The sequence below is a fragment of the Squalius cephalus genome (genome assembly GCF_949319135.1).
Source record: "Squalius cephalus genome assembly, chromosome: 10".
NCBI classification, from domain to species: domain Eukaryota; kingdom Metazoa; phylum Chordata; class Actinopteri; order Cypriniformes; family Leuciscidae; genus Squalius; species Squalius cephalus.
In genome coordinates, this window is record NC_137131.1 from 28,195,440 (window position 1) to 28,211,799 (window position 16,360).

The 16,360-nt window shown below is 37.3% G+C and overlaps 1 protein-coding gene across 4 annotated transcripts in view; it reads left to right on the forward strand.

Annotated features, from left to right (window-relative positions):
• The first annotated feature begins 1,477 nt into the window (after positions 1–1,477).
• LOC307165198 (inactive rhomboid protein 2-like) overlaps positions 1,478–16,360 on the forward strand; it is a 211,471-nt gene continuing 196,588 nt past the window's right edge. For all 4 annotated transcript variants that reach the window (XM_079882586.1, XM_079882585.1, XM_079882587.1 and 1 more), the window contains exons 1-2: positions 1,478–1,797; positions 15,863–15,947. The gene's annotated coding sequence lies outside the window, so the exon portion shown is untranslated. The remainder of the gene's footprint in view (positions 1,798–15,862; positions 15,948–16,360) is intronic.

The window sequence follows — 16,360 nt, forward strand, 5'->3', positions numbered from 1 at the left end:
TTACTTAGTTACTTAAACACCTATGATTGTGAAGTTCTGTGCCCTCATACAAGGTTTTAAACATTGACAGCCAAAATGACAAATTCAACAAAGATGGGGAGGTTTATTTATATGAATTGTGGTTGAGACTCGTTATTCTTTTAAAACATCACCATAGCTAATTGGATGTTGTATGCTTCACAAACTATAACTGTACTGAACCAATTATTTATTGGCCAAAATTGTGTACAATAGTAAATTGCATAGAAATATTGGTCAGAAAAGAAGTTTCTCAGGTGTGGTGGGTCTTGGACATATAATTAAAAAGTATTGTCATTTAAAGAATATAATATATATAATTTTTATAATATAAAACAATATACATAAAGTTATCTACCTATCCTAAATACGATCTAGACTATTTGAATAATGATAAACAAAAACATCTGCTTCAACATATTTCTGTGTAAAATTTATTGAGGTTTTTTAAAGCATTCATTCATTAACTCAAAATTACTTTTATAGTAGCCTATAGTGTCTTAAAATTACATATTTTATTCATATTCATCTGTAAAAATGATGTTAGACAATGTTAGACAAGAGAAACACATGGGATCAAGGACAAAATTAATACAGGACTAATAAAATATTTACTATATTATTCAAATATTTACTTATAAATATACCTTTCCTTATTTTTTTGGTATACCCATCTACACCAGTGTGTTTTTGTGTACACTTGTTTACAAAAAGATTACATAGAATGATAACATTATTAAACTGATAAGATGTAGGCCTAATTTTTATGATTAATGGTTCATTATTATCAATTAATTTGACCACTGTTCTAAAGCATTGCTAGAGAAAACAACTGTTAATGCATCTGAAGCTTAACATTTATGACAACCTTTGATAAGTAAAGGTTGTGTATCAAAAAGATCTTTCAGCTGAGTCAGTATAAAGCAACATTCAAAGCATGCAACATGCAACTCCAAGTTCTTATATTGTCTTGAGCTATCAGCCAATAATTTAAAGGCTATTTTAATAATATGCAGACAACTTTGGGAGACATAAAAACACAAGAATATATTTGTAAATATTTATTTAAACAGCGATCATACACATTTTAAAAAGCTTAACCTCTGTCATTCATGAGAAACGAACAGTTCTATATCATAGAATGTCAACAACAACTAATCTGGGAGAAATTTGGACAAATATGCCTTTATTGTAGGTCTTCCAACGCTTCCTACAGGATCAGGTCTGTAATAGTTCAGGCAAACTCAGAGTACTGAAACGCATGCTATAAAACGATGAATTATTTATAAAATATGAGTAGTTTAAGCTTAACTTCGTTCAACATTATTTTTAAAGAAATAATCCATAAAACAAAACAAAACGCGAGGCGCTCACGCTAATAATTTCTGTTCCACTCGCTCGTATTGATCGCCCCTCCCACGCTATGGTCTCGTGAATATTCATGATAGCTCCACCCTTTGGAACCAAATATTTCAGGAACCGAATATATTGTAACACCGGGCTTTCTCGCAACACTCGTTCTCTTTCATGAACATAATTTAAGCATACTAGCAACTTGCTACACATAAATTACAACGTTTAGATACATTTTTAAATGGTTAAACTTCTTTTAAATGACTCCCGAACGATTCGGATTTCCTTGCTGAATCAGTAATGTGTGAATGAAAGAAAAGCGAAACGCGTGGAGTGCTGGAGCCCACTGCACAGAAGAGAAAGAGTCACTAGTGTCTTAAAGTCAATGGAACGTTTCTGGAGGACGTGCACTCATTTATCTGTTAGGTGAGGCAATACTAATGAACCCTGCTACTGTTTTGAAGTTGTGTTGTGAATTTAATGTGAATTTAACCAGCGTTTCATTAGATATAGTCAAGCAGGTTTGAGCTGAAACGTAGAACAAGTTTAGAGATACAAAGATAACGACCTGTGTGGTTGTCATGGGTTCAGCCACTTAGCCTAGTCTCCCTATTGTTGTTTGTTATCCGATACTGTTTGCGACGGGGCAATGCAACTGTTTTATAAATGTCTGCTTAAAAAAAACCCTCACTGCTTGAAAATTGAGTGACTTTTTTTTCTTTTGTATTTGTGAATTTTTCAATGTTGAGGAAGCCGTTGTGAAATCGAATCAAATTGGTTTCAGATAATGCAACGTGACAACAGAGGCGCCTGCTACTTATTAGTGTTAAAAGTAAAGACAATGTAACATTACATGAGTGCCACATCATGAACAATGAGGTCTCTAATCGAGGCAAAGATACAGTAAAATATGCCCACGTGTTACATTGTAACGCCCATAGACCAGTGGATCTCAACCTTTTTGTCTTCAAGGACCACCACTACACAACAATATTTGAAATGCCCATTCCTCCCCACTCACAATTTCTACTCTATTTAGAGCTTGGCATAATTTGAAAGATGTATACCCTTTAGAAAAATAACCAAATAATGAGACACATCTTGATTTGTTGTTATTTTAGCTTATTTTAATGTTTATTTTGTCTTTTTTTAAATAAATTAAAGTCATCCTAATGTCCCCCTGTGCCCCAGCCCCCTATAGAGCAGTAACTACTCCAAACTATAGTTGCAGTGCTATTTTCACAAACTTGAATAGTCAGGAAAGTTCTGTTAGACCACAAACCACAACACCAGTTGAAGAGAAAAAATAGGAATCACATTAGGCTACTTGATGTTCATAGATTAAATCAACTGGCCCTAACCTTAAAATACATGTAGAAAAGTACAAATTATAATTATGTAATTTTAGTTTGATTCTCTTGTCCTCTTGATGTCATTATGTGGCTTGTTTGACAATGCTTTTAACAGGTTATTACTTGTAGGCCTATATGTAAATCAAATGTGTCAAACATATTTAGGCAGGCTCACCATGTCATGGCTTGTCTGCTGAAAAACAAGGATTTAGTCCATCCTCATAATATTGTCTTCAAATGTCGGATCATATGAGGCTTATCATTGGGTACATCATGCTCAGAATCATCACCTCCAAACATTCTGGCTTTTCAAAGACAATATTTTCTTTATGTTCCCTGTAGTTATACCGTTACTTTAATAATTTAGCCTAAGTATAGCTGAGGAATGTGTATCTGGTTTTCCTTTTGGCAAGTTCAGACTTGCTCCATTAAACAGTGAGATACAGTGAATGACTTTGTTTGGGAAGTTGAATTGAGCAGACCTTTGCCACCTCTGCCAATTTGTTATTGTTTTGTTGACTGAAAAAATAAATAAATAAATAAATAAATAAATATATATATATATATATATATATATATATATATATATATATATATATATATATATATATCTATCCCCTTAACGCCTGAATTTATATAGCTGTATATATATATAAAAATTATGTGTGTTTTTGCCTTTAAGTAGATGGTAAATAATGTTGAGATTATCAATTTCACTTTTGCACAACAAATAACTAGAAATTTTGGTATGTTGCAAATTTGCGACAACAGGCATTTAGGGTAATTTTTTTTACAAAATGGTAAAATTAATAAAACACATTTTCCCATCTCAGGTATGTAGATTTTATTCATGGCACAAAGTTGTTAGAACTCATAAACTTTAATTGACAAATTAATGAATCTTGACAACAGCAAGAAACAAAACACTCTCCTACTCCCTAACATTGACAGTAGTTTTTATACATTCCATGTTACACTCTGTTTAACTCTTTCCTTGTTTCTCCAGTGCATACATTATATATTCTTATAGTGTTATATCCTAACATGCAATTTTTTGTGAAAAAAAAAAAAAAAAAAAAAAAAAATTTTTTTTGGCTGAAACCATCTAAATACAGCATTATTATAATATGTAGCCATTAGCCCAATCCAGCCGTTATGGACCAATGTCGCAAATTTGCTACAAACAGAAATCTACAAAGTACGTAAAAAATATTCGTCACATGAAGTCTATATGAATAACATAGCTATAGAAGCAATCAATAAGCTGGTACATATTTTTATCTTAGCACAACTTAACTCATTTTGGGCAATTTCTCCACATTTGCGCCCTTGATATGCGGATTTTGCAAACCAAAATATTAGCTTCGGTAATGTAGTTCCCACTCCGACCGCTCCTACGAGAAACCAGTGCGTGCAAAATGTTCCTAGGTATGTATCGAATGTGCACAAACAGGCATTGGGGGAAAACACACGCTATCTCGCCTGCAGTCTGAATGGAAGGGGTTTGTTGCAAATTCGCGACAGTGGGCGTTAAGGGGATATATATATATATACATACACTCACCTAAAGGATTATTAGGAACACCATACTAATACTGTGTTTGACCCCCTTTCACCTTCAGAACTGCCTTAAAGATGAACTGAACTGAAATAATCAACGTTGATAATGTGTTGTTTATGACAATTAAAAGTAAATTACACAAAAAAATTGAATTAAAAATATCAATATAGCTCTTTTTTTAAGCAACACAAAAATTGCGTTTGTTAGTATAAGAACGCTGGCAATTCCGATGACGTCACCGGCATGGTAGAACCTGCGAAGGTATAGGCAGCTGCAGCTGCAGGTCCTATACACAGACGAAAATGAGTAATTTTAATGGCATGGGTATCTGACTACCACCACACGCCCGGCCCGACACATTAACTGTAATTATGAACCCAAGCCCGATTTAAACCTACCATTTTTTTAATACGTGGGCCGTTATAACCAGGGGCGGCGCCAGAGAATTTTTTAACGCAGGTGCTGAGGGGGTGCTAGATATATTATATACAAATAGTATTAATAAATGAGCAAACATAGGCCACTTATATATTTAATAATCAATTATTTTAATTATCACAATTAAAGTTTTAATTTTATTCAATTGAACAAGCAACATTCAGCATTCAACAAATATTCTTATAGATTTATTATTAATAATGATAATTAATAATTAGCCTAATTATTTCAACATAATATCTCGTTATTTCGTAATATGTAGCCTACATAATATGTGTGCGTGCAACAAGCAAGATGTGCATTTGTAAATCCGGTGACGCGCATGCATTTATTTATATTAATAAACAGTGTCAGCTGCAAAGATTAAGTTGACGATCGCCATCTCCGTAGTGAACGCGCCTAAAGAGAGAAATGCACATCATTACATAATCAGAGAGTAGCCTATTTCTTTTCGTTTTGAATTGTTTCGTTTAAAGACATTTCAAGCTTTCTATATTTCTCATGTCTGTAAGGCATACACTGAGTTTCGGTTAAGTTATGAGATGCGCTCCAGTTCACGTGCAATGCAAGTGACCGCGCGGACGCCTCCATGATTATAATGTCTGCTATATTTTCTTATTAAATACAGGCAATTGGTTGATGAAAAAAATATTAAAATTAAGATACAATTTATACAAAACGAAATTCACTTTAAAGAAAGGCTTTCTACAATGCAAATCTTAATTAAGTGTTCAAAATCATGTCTGACCCGCTCCATATCTCTCGATATATTGCGCATCCTATCTTACTCATGCTGTTAACTTTTTTATATTCAACATAGATGAAAAAAATAATAATAATAAAAAAATATATATATTTTAATGAAACTAAATGAGCTTATTTAATGGCTACAATGTATAGTAGGCTTACAGACTCTCTATTTGTACAAATTGCTGCATATTCATTTACTTCTGAATTGTGCACGTTGAAAGGCATTTGTTTGTGCATAAAACATATCTGACTGCAACATTTATCAAGTTAACGGATAATTGTGCGTGCATTTATTAATTATTATCTTAGTGAATAATGCAACAAGGATGAAGCATGTAAACTGCGTTGTTTGTTTATTCAGAATGGAATGGATCGCAAATGGATCCGAATGAAGAAACGTAAAAAAAAAAAAAAAAAAAACTGAACTCCCTCTTTATCAACAATGTGCCCTGAGACGATGGACATCAGCTAGCTTCAGGGTGGGTAGGACATTGGAATCTGTTTACAGACCTGCTGTGGTTTTATTAGCAGCTAGTAAACGCATTATTATCGAGACGAGTCATGATTTATACGGTTTATATGGTCGGAGTGGTGGCTAGCTTGTGGAGTTTGACAAAAGTGCTTCCAACGTGTTTACGTTAGCTGCTAGCTCTTTCCCTAGGTTGGATCGTTTGGTATATAGCTTGATTTTGTTACTCAATTTCAATGAATGAGTGTCTCAGTTTTGTTGAACGCTATAAAGCTATATTGAACACAATATGTTTTGTGTATGTGACAACGTTACATCCAGCCCTTTGCTTAGCTTGCTATAACTTGCTATCATGATAACAGTTAAAGGGTTAGTTCGCCCATTTAAGACGAAGTTGTATGCAATCCTTACCAGCACTATAGTGCATACACTGACCCACTCTGTGGTCACCTCCCTGGTCAGAGTTCTGGCCGCTGGAAGTTTTTCAAGAAAGTAGTCCCGTTTAGTTTCCGGGGCCTCAAAACTGTGCGTTTTTACGTGAAAAAATTATATGCGTTTCAAAGCTTGTTTAATTTACATCACAAAAAACACGCCAGACAAAATTCATACCTCAGTTTTTAATCGGCACTATTTTCTTTCCATTTCTATCAATCCGCGCTGCTGTCAACGTCAACAGTGCGCACGTTCCGATCAGCTGTTCCATGGTGTTTACACAATCGAATGACAACGACGTAAAAAGTAGAAAATTAACAATGGTGCGAACTTGTAAATTCCCAGGTTGTGACCACAAGAATGTGCCGGGATCACTGTTCAGATTCCATCGTTTTCCTGTTTCGGATATAGCTAATATGAGACCGCTTTGGCTGGTTGCCATCGGCTACTCTGCGGGAGCTAAAATATCCAGAATCAAGGATTTTCGTGTGTGCAGTGCTCACTTCAGCGAAGACGATTACCCAGCTAACAAAAAAAGGTCCCCAGAACGTCCCCTAAATGGCCTGTGCGAACGTCCCCCCGAACGTCCCCATGTGGAGTCCGCTTGATGTCCCGCGGACGTTTGCGAAGACGTCCTCCGTACGTTCAAGAGGACATTCACAGGACCACCAGCGGCCATTCAGAACGTTTAGGGGACTTTCGCGTTTAGTCCCCTGAATATCATTATATTTTATTTTACTTCTGGCTAACCAAAGAAAACACACACGTTGTAAGGAACAAAGTAAATGTATTTTATTTGAACAAAGGTGTTGTGCTCTTTCAGTGTGTGTGTGTCTTCAAACGCGCTGGCAGCTGTGTGTGTGTGTTTGTCCGTCAGCTGTGGGGTTAGTCCAGCTATTCTTCCCCTTGGCATCTACCTAAAACAACAAAATAAACACATTCAGTAGTATTATGATTGTATATGTCTATATAATATATCCATATATGTTAAATATAACGTCGTCTCATCTCATCATAACATTAACGTTAACGTCCTGTTACGTTGCAGTTCCGTTGCCAGTAAGTCATGAAATTACCAAGTTATTACGAATAGAGTACGTATCTGGAACGTAGTTGGTTATCTTATAACCTTAGGAGGACGTACTGACGACGTTGTGGGTTGGTAATATGATGGTAATGAAATTACGGTCCTGTTACGTTCCAGTTCCGTTGCCAGTAAGTCATGAAATTACCAAGATATTACGAATAGAGTACGTATCTGAAACTTGGTTGGTTATCTTATAACGTTAGGAGAACGTACTGACGACGTTGTGGTTTGGTAATATGATGGTAATGAAATTCCGAGCATACGACGTTGTAGTTACGTTGTCAGTTGGTAAGTCATGAAATGACCAAAAAGTACGAATAAATTACGTAACTGCGACGTCGTGTGTTAGCTGGGTTAGCTTCGTAGTGTTAGCATACGGTTAGCAGCGGTACACGGCAGACAAGCAAACGTTTTAAAAGGTAACATTTTCATATAATTTAAAGATGGACAGTGGTTACGGTAACTAATGTATACTAATTTAAAAATTAAAAATACCTTTTAGACAGACGAAAGAGAAAACACAAGGCTGCGTCTGAGGAGGACCGTTATAACTGTCACTACAGCTGAGCATGCTGGATACATGCTGCGTACCATAAGGAATGACGTCACTCGCTTAGGTGCACTTGATCGTCACTTGCTTGTTTCTCCCCGTGTAGCTATATTACACTTTTTTTTGGTTATTTGAGCTGCATGTGCTATCAGTCAGAATAATTGTGCAATAATTAGAATAATATTTTTCCTAAAATAACTTCTTTTGAATAAAACCAGTCACCTTCGCCTGACCAACAGTTTGATAATTTAGGATAGGATAGGACAGTTAGGATAATTTTATTTGTCTTACTTGTGTTATTCTCCACTTTCTTCCCAGCAATGTGCTTTTCCATTCTTCACGTTTTCCTTGGCTGCCGTTTTCCTCAAGTCGATGCATTCTTTTAGAGCTCCTGCATTCAACCTTATTTTCTTCATGCATGAATAGCCTATAAATTGTAGCTTATATGTGACCCTGAATCACAAAACCAGTCTTATGTTGCACGGGTATATTTGTGGCAATAGCCAACAAAACATTGTATGGGTCAAAATTATAGATTTTTCTTCTATACCAAAAATCATTAGGATATTAAGTAAAGATCATGTTCCATGAAGATATTTTGTACATTTCCCACGAATCCCACCTTAACCCTCTGATGGTCTTCGTTTAGGAGTCACGTTCGTGGCCAGATGTATAAATCTCAATAAAAAAAAAAAAACATTACCCATAAGACTGGTTTTGTGGTCCAGGGTCACATATTAAAATATGATATTTGAATCAATTATCATATTTTGATGTTTAAATTATAACGCTGAAAACAGTCTCGTGATTTGATTACATCTTTAACTAGTGATAGAAGTTACTAAGTTTATTATCTTAACATAACATTAAAACACTAACAATTTTAACAAACTTAATTTTACAATTAATTCAAATATTTTTAGTTTATTTGCATTTATATTTTTGTTTAATTATTCTTTTGTCTGAGTTGCAAGCTGTCAGGTCTGATGATAAAAGAAAACGCATGTGCCACTGGATTTTGCAAGTGTTGTCATGGAAATGGCAGGTGAGGGACGAAATAGGGACGTTCGCACACTGGCCCGGACAAATGTCCTCAGAACGTCCGTCACCGAACGTTACAAAGCGGACCAAATGCGGACGTCATCGGAATGTCCGTAAACGAACGTTACAAAGCGGACCAAATGCGGACGTCATCGGAATGTCCGTCAACGAACGTTACAAAGCGGACCAAATGCGGACGTCATCGGAATGTCCGTCAGCGAACGTTACAGCGGACCAAATGCGGACGTCCTCCGAACGTCCGCTCGGGAACGTTACAAAGCGGACCAAATGCGGACCTAAGGGGACGTTCGAAAAGTCCGGGGGACGTCCCCTGTTAGCTGGGTACATCCCCAACCAAGGAGGAAAAAAAAAACAGATTTTAAAGAGTTTTTCTGTACCAGTACCTCGGGTAAGCTCTATATTTACTAACTTTATGATCCCATGTCTAAACTGTACAGTAAACAATGTTTAGACTCCAGTGGAAATCACGTGAAAAGAGGTCTAATATAAAAACAGTATATGGGGATATAGGTACAATTTGCTGAGAAAACTATTTGGATGTAATGCAGACAGACCTGTAATGCAGTTGGCGTCCTCGTCAATCGATGGGTTTTGCATCTGTGGCATGAGTTCCCATTCGTGGCAGCAATAGCTTCTGTTGGCATAACTTGACAATTTGAACAAGTCCACCACCATTTGTCGTTCATCCTGGCTCTTGCTACAGCTGTGGGCCCAGCATCAACTTGGACAACTTCATCTCTGTCCTCTCGCTCTCTCTCTTCCCGTTCTATCTCCATCTGCTGAAGTTCGGCATCGGTATAATCCGGTTCATAAAGGTATCCCTTTGGCGTTGTGCTAAAATTACTTTAATCATCATCTGTTCCGTCTGACATTGTGCTAAAATTGGTTTCATCATCAGAAGTTTCGTAGTCAGACATGTTGTCAGCGAGTCGCGCTATCAACAGCTGATCGGAACGTGCGCACTGTTGACGTTGACAGCAGCGCGGATTGATAGAAATGGAAAGAAAATAGTGCCGATTAAAACTGAGGTATGAATTTTGTCTGGCGTGTTTTTTGTGATGTAAATTAATCAAGCTTTGAAACGCATATAATTTTTTCACGTAAAAACGCACCGTTTTGAGGCCCCGGAAACTAACCTGGAATACTTTCTTGAAAAACTTTCAGCGGCCAGAACTCTGACCAGGGAGGTGACCACAGAGTGGGTCAGTGTACATGCACTATAGTGCTGGTAAACTTTCAGCGGCCAGAACTCTGACCAGGGAGGTGACCACAGAGTGGGTCAGTGTACATGCACTATAGTGCTGGTAAGGATTGCATACAACTTAAAGGTCCCGTTCTATGTGATCCCATGTTTCAAACTTTAGTTAGTGTGTAATGTTGTTGTTAGAGTATAAATAATATCTGTAAAATTATAAAGCTCAAAGTTCAATGCCAAGCGAGATATTTTATTTAACAGAAGTTGACTACAAAAAACGGCTGGATTGGACTACACCCCTCTACTTCCTTCATTAATGATGTCACTAGAACCGTAACCTCCGCCCACAGGAACACAGGCGTATTGATGGCGAAATGTCAACAGGCGTGGTTGATGTTTATCTATAATCGGATACCGCAAAAGTTTAATTCGAAGTTGTTAGTTTGCTCTGTCCATTTCACCACGGACTGTTTTTCTAACCTGGGATAATATCAAGCAGGCTTCTCTCAGCGTTTCATACTGACGAAGGGGACAATTTCAACTATATTCCAGCAAGCGGTAAGTAGTGATTTAATATGGAAGTAGCGATCACTCTTCACATCGTTCGTTTCTCTTAGTAGGATGAAAGTAATCTTACTTAAATTGTGATTAATATACAGAAAGCGATCAAAGAACAATCCCTTTCCAATCGCCCAAGCTGCTGTCGGTGACACAGCGCGAGTTTATCTGGACTCTTGCCAAAACTCGTTATGAAATCAATGACACTGTTACACTGCACAACGAAGCTCTTACTGTATTTATATACCTCATGCGTTGCAGTGATAAGATCTTCATTCACGCGATCAACAGACTGTCATCTGCTCAATGCTCATAACTGCAACCTTTTATGTGATGGGAATAGATCTAAATACTTAAAAAACTTCTCACGATTCGTTAATCCAGATAGCTGTAATAGTAAAAACGTATAATAGCTGTAATAGTAAAAGTTTTCCAGATAGTTCCACATGTAATGCCAGATATTTCATATGCAAACATGTCAGCCAATCACAGCAGAGGGCGTTTACACTGAAGTCTCACAGCAGACACGCCCCTTCAAACAGAGTGTTCAAACCAGGGAATGAAATCAGGCTAGGAAATATGCCTTTTATTTCTAAATTATAACAATTTTTGATCTAAAAAACATACTAACATTATAAGGGCACCCCTGGAAACATTATTAAATAATAAAAATAATCCATGGAATGGGACCTTTAATGTCTTAAATGGGCGAACTAACCCTTTAACATACTTCTCTGTCCTCTGTCTTGACGTGCGCGTTTCAGTGCCCTGTCTCTGCGGTAACATAGATAGCATCGGTGGTGTTAGTACTTGCCATTGGTCTATCGGTCTGCCCTGTACTACAGCCTGAAAAGTTTAACATTGACGGAATGGCCTCAGGTTTAGCCTAACCCTTACCAGTGAACCGGTTGTATTGAAAGTACAACTCTCTAAATAGTCTTGCTAAAAAATGCTCACTACGGACTCGAAATCCAGGGGCTGCATGCAATGGCTGCTCTGCTAGTGTTGGTTAGCAACGGAGTAGCTTACCATTCCAGTGACGTTGCCGAATGTTGAAATCCAACATGGCGGCGCCCGTGTAACAACAACAACATTTTCAACATACCATTTTATCCCTTTTAACAAATTCTGCCACTTTAAAAATTGTACCAATGAGAATAAATAAAATACATCTGTTATATCACCTTTACTCAAAATTCCAGTTCAGTTCATCTTTAATTCTACGTGGCATTGATTCAACAAGGTGCTGAAAGCATTCTTTAGAAATGTTGGCCCATATTGATAGGATAGCATCTTGCAGTTGATGGAGATTTGTGGGATGCACATCCAGGGCACGAAGCTCCCGTTCCACCACATCCCAAAGATGCTCTATTGGGTTGAGATCTGGTGACTGTGGGGGCCATTTTAGTACAGTGAACTCATTGTCATGTTCAAGAAACCAATTTGAAATGATTCGAGCTTTTGTCACAGTGTCTGTTGTGTTCCACTGGGTGTCACTAGAGGTCCCTTCTTTCCAGTCTCCATTCTTCCTGGAACCACATTTCCCATGATTCCTTGTTTGTTCCCATCACTTGTGATTACACCCAGCTTTTCCCATTTATGTTGTTAGTGTCTGTGCATAAATACCCTGTTGTGTTAGTTCATGTCACGGAGTCATTATTGTATGTCACTCGTCTACACTAAGGTCTGTTTCTAGTCTGTTCTCGTTTTTGTTCTTGCTTGTTTTGTTTTATTGTTATTCTGACGGATTAAATGGTTTTCGACACTGGCATGGACGACTACGATTCTGATTATTATAACTTCGGAGCAATCATGACAGCTTTGTGACATGGTGCATTATCCTGCTGGAAGTAGCCATCAGAGGATGGGTACATGGTGGTCATAAAGGGATGGACATGGTCAGAAACAATGCTCAGGTAGGCCGTGGCATTTAAACAATGCCCAATTGGCACTAAGGGGCCTAAAGTGTGCCAAGAAAACATCCCCCACACCATTACACCACCACCACCAGCCTGCACAGTGGTAACAAGGCATGATGGATCCATGTTCTCATTCTGTTTACGCCAAATTCTGACTCTACCATCTGAATGTCTCAACAGAAATCGAGACTCATCAGACCAGGCAACATTTTTCCAGTCTTCAACTGTCCAATTTTGGTGAGCTCGTGCAAATTGTAGCCTCTTTTTCCTATTTGTAGTGGAGATGAGTGGTACCCGGTGGGGTCTTCTTCTGTTGTAGCCCATCCGCCTCAAGGTTGTGCGTGTTGTGGCTTCACAAATGCTTTGCTGCATACCTCGGTTGTAACGAGTGGTTATTTCAGTCAAAGTTGCTCTTCTATCAGCTTGAATCAGTCGGCCCATTCTCCTCTGACCTCTAGCATCAACAAGGCATTTTCGCACACAGGACTGCCGCATACTGGATGTTTTTCCCTTTTCACACCATTCTTTGTAAACCCTAGAAATGGTTGTGCGTGAAAATCCCAGTAACTGAGCAGATTGTGAAATACTCAGACCGGCCCGTCTGGCACCAACAACCATGCCACGCTCAAAATTGCTTAAATCACCTTTCTTTCCCATTCTGACATTCAGTTTGGAGTTCAGGAGATTGTCTTGACCAGGACCACACCCCTAAATGCATTGAAGCAACTGCCATGTGATTGGTTGATTAGATAATTGCATTAATGAGAAATTGAACAGGTGTTCCTAATAATCCTTTAGGTGAGTGTGTATATATATATATATATATATAGTGTTTAGCCAGACATTGAGTAATAAAAAAATAAATTGTATGTTTTGTCTATGCAATGAAAGTCAGTGTCCAATGTTGTTTTGGACTCATTGACTTTCATTGTATATACAAAAACATTCTTTAAAATATCTTCTTCTGGGGCCGTATTCACAAAGAATTTTAAGGCTAAAAGTAGCTCCTAACTGGTGAATTTAGGAGCAACTCCTAAAAATAATGGGCGTGTCACTCGTAACTTTAGGACTCCTAATTTTTTGACTAAGAGTAATTCACGAAGCATTTTAGCCCTAAAAGTAGCACCTAAGCCTGGGACAGCTTAAAAGAAGTCGAGAGGACTCCTAACTCACTAAGACCTATTCACAAACCCCTTTTGTGGCATTTCACGTTGCGATGTTTTGAAATGCGTATGCGGCGGCTACAGGAGCTTCCAATCGCGAGGGAACAATTTTGCATTGTAGGCATAACTAGGGATGCAATAACGCCACCAACAACAACCAAAATTAGGCTACTCATTGCATGTAAACTAATTGTAACGTTTCATTGTGAATCAAATTAAAATGTTCTTCTCTTTGCAAACGTATAGGCAGAGGCATATAGTGACAGATTAATTCAGTAATGTTGCAAAGATATTGCATCAATCCATATGTTTCATTAGGCTATAGGCTATTTGTTTTGCTTTACTCTTTATTCATTTAGGCTATTTATTCAGTTATTCATCATCTTCCGTCCTTCGCACTACTTGTGTAGCGCACGCATTCTCAGACCTGTCACCTGTCACTCATCATCGTAGGGGAGGTGTTTGGAATCATTCCTGCGTTACAATCATCAGCCAATCAAGGTGGTCACTTCAGTCAAGCTCGTGCATGAGTAATGACGTCATCCATAGCAACGAAGACTCACTCTTAGTTTAGGAGTTGTCATTTTTCTTTACTAAGAGTAGGTCTGAAAGGCGTTGTGAATAACTTTTAAGAGAAAACTCCTAGCTAAAATCTTTTAGTGCGATTTAGGAGTACTCCTAGTGGTAAGATAAAATGCTTTGTGAATATGGCCCCTGTTGAACACAACAGAAGAACAAATGACCTATAGGTCTGGAACAATGAATGACTTCTATCATTTGTCATTTGTCATAAGCAGTTAAAAAGCAGCTTTAGACAGAATGAAGCAACAACAAAAGTGGATAGTTGTTTTTAAATTTCATGCTCATAAAACACCTTAAAGGTATTATAAAAATAGTTAATTTGACTAGTGCGCTGTAGTCTTTTTATGATAGCTTTGTGCAAGTATTGTACACCAGCCACATAGACCACTTCTATGGTGCTTTTTTGCAAAAAAAATTCATGTCATCTACCTACCTTCATGTTCCCACTTTTTGGATGGAAAACTGTCCAGCCAATAGTTTGTTATAACCAGGAGTACTATGCATAGATTTGATATGCTCGGTATAGACCATTTGCAACCACTGACAAGGTTTGTTAATTAAACATCTAAGGATTCTCTGCTGCTGGCCTTTAATAGCACTTATTGAAATTATCCTCATTATGGGGCTTGTAGCCATCACAGCTTTACAGTATCTTGCAACAAAAGGACAAAAGGAAGCTGACATTTGAGCAACACACGTTACTTAACGAAGGCAAGAGAAATGCATCGTGGACAAATACAGTATGTGGCCTCAAAACCACCACATGTTACTGATATGAACCTAGATTGAAATCTGAATATTTTGTGTGACATTTATTTTTATTATACTCTCACAGATTTGCCAGGTAGGGTGCCTCCATATAGCCATCAAATTCTAAAGCTCCATTTCAAACTATATTGTTATTTTTGTTCTTTTTGTGGTGATTGAGTTGATACTGGCTTCTGTGCATTAAAATACATTCTTGTTGTGTGAACAGATGAGAAGATGCATTTAACCTAGGCTAGAACTAATGCAAATTAATCATGAGAGTTTTGTCTTTGATTTTAACAAAGTTTTTTGAACTGGATACTGTCCAATGTCAGGGTTCGCCAAAAAGACATCTCACTTCCTGTAAGACTAAATCAGTTTTTATTAGGCTACTGACATGACTTCAGTCCTCTTCTCAGGTAAATGCAGATGATTTTAAGCAGATTGTCTATTATCAAGCACTGTTCATAATATCTTTGTTTAAAAATTTTAATGATGAAAATGCAAAAAAATAAATAAATGAATTTGTCATCAGAAATGACATATTTTCAGTTTGAACTCTTCAGCATTTTTTGTGAAAGAGGGGACTGACATGGTCATAACTACTTATTTTGTATGTTTTGCAGAAAGACTGCCCTGAAGATGAGTAAGTGAATTACTGTTCCTCTTACTGTTCAGAAAAAAAGGCAAACAGTGGTTCCGTCTGACATAGTAAGTGTGAAGTTTTTTAATGTTATGCTCTGGTGCTCACACACTCACTTGCAGGTTTGCTGTTGTGTGAAATATAGTTTTATCCCCCTCTACCCTCAATATTTCAGTCGACCTTTTTCACATTTCTGGGGTTCTCAGAAAGTCATTATAGATGGGTATACTTCTATAGAGATGAATTTTGTACTTTTCATCGTGCAATCACTGATAATGTCATTTTAATAGTGTAATTTCATTGCATGTAAGCCATCAATAATTGTTTGCTAACATTTAACATAATTTAGTAATGGATTAAAGCCTAAAGCAGTCTTTGTAGTTGCGAAATATTCAGTTCTGTACAGAGGAAGTGAAACCTGAGCTTTTTTTCCATAATTAGAGGTTAAGATTGACCAAAAACATTCATCAATCTTCTTATG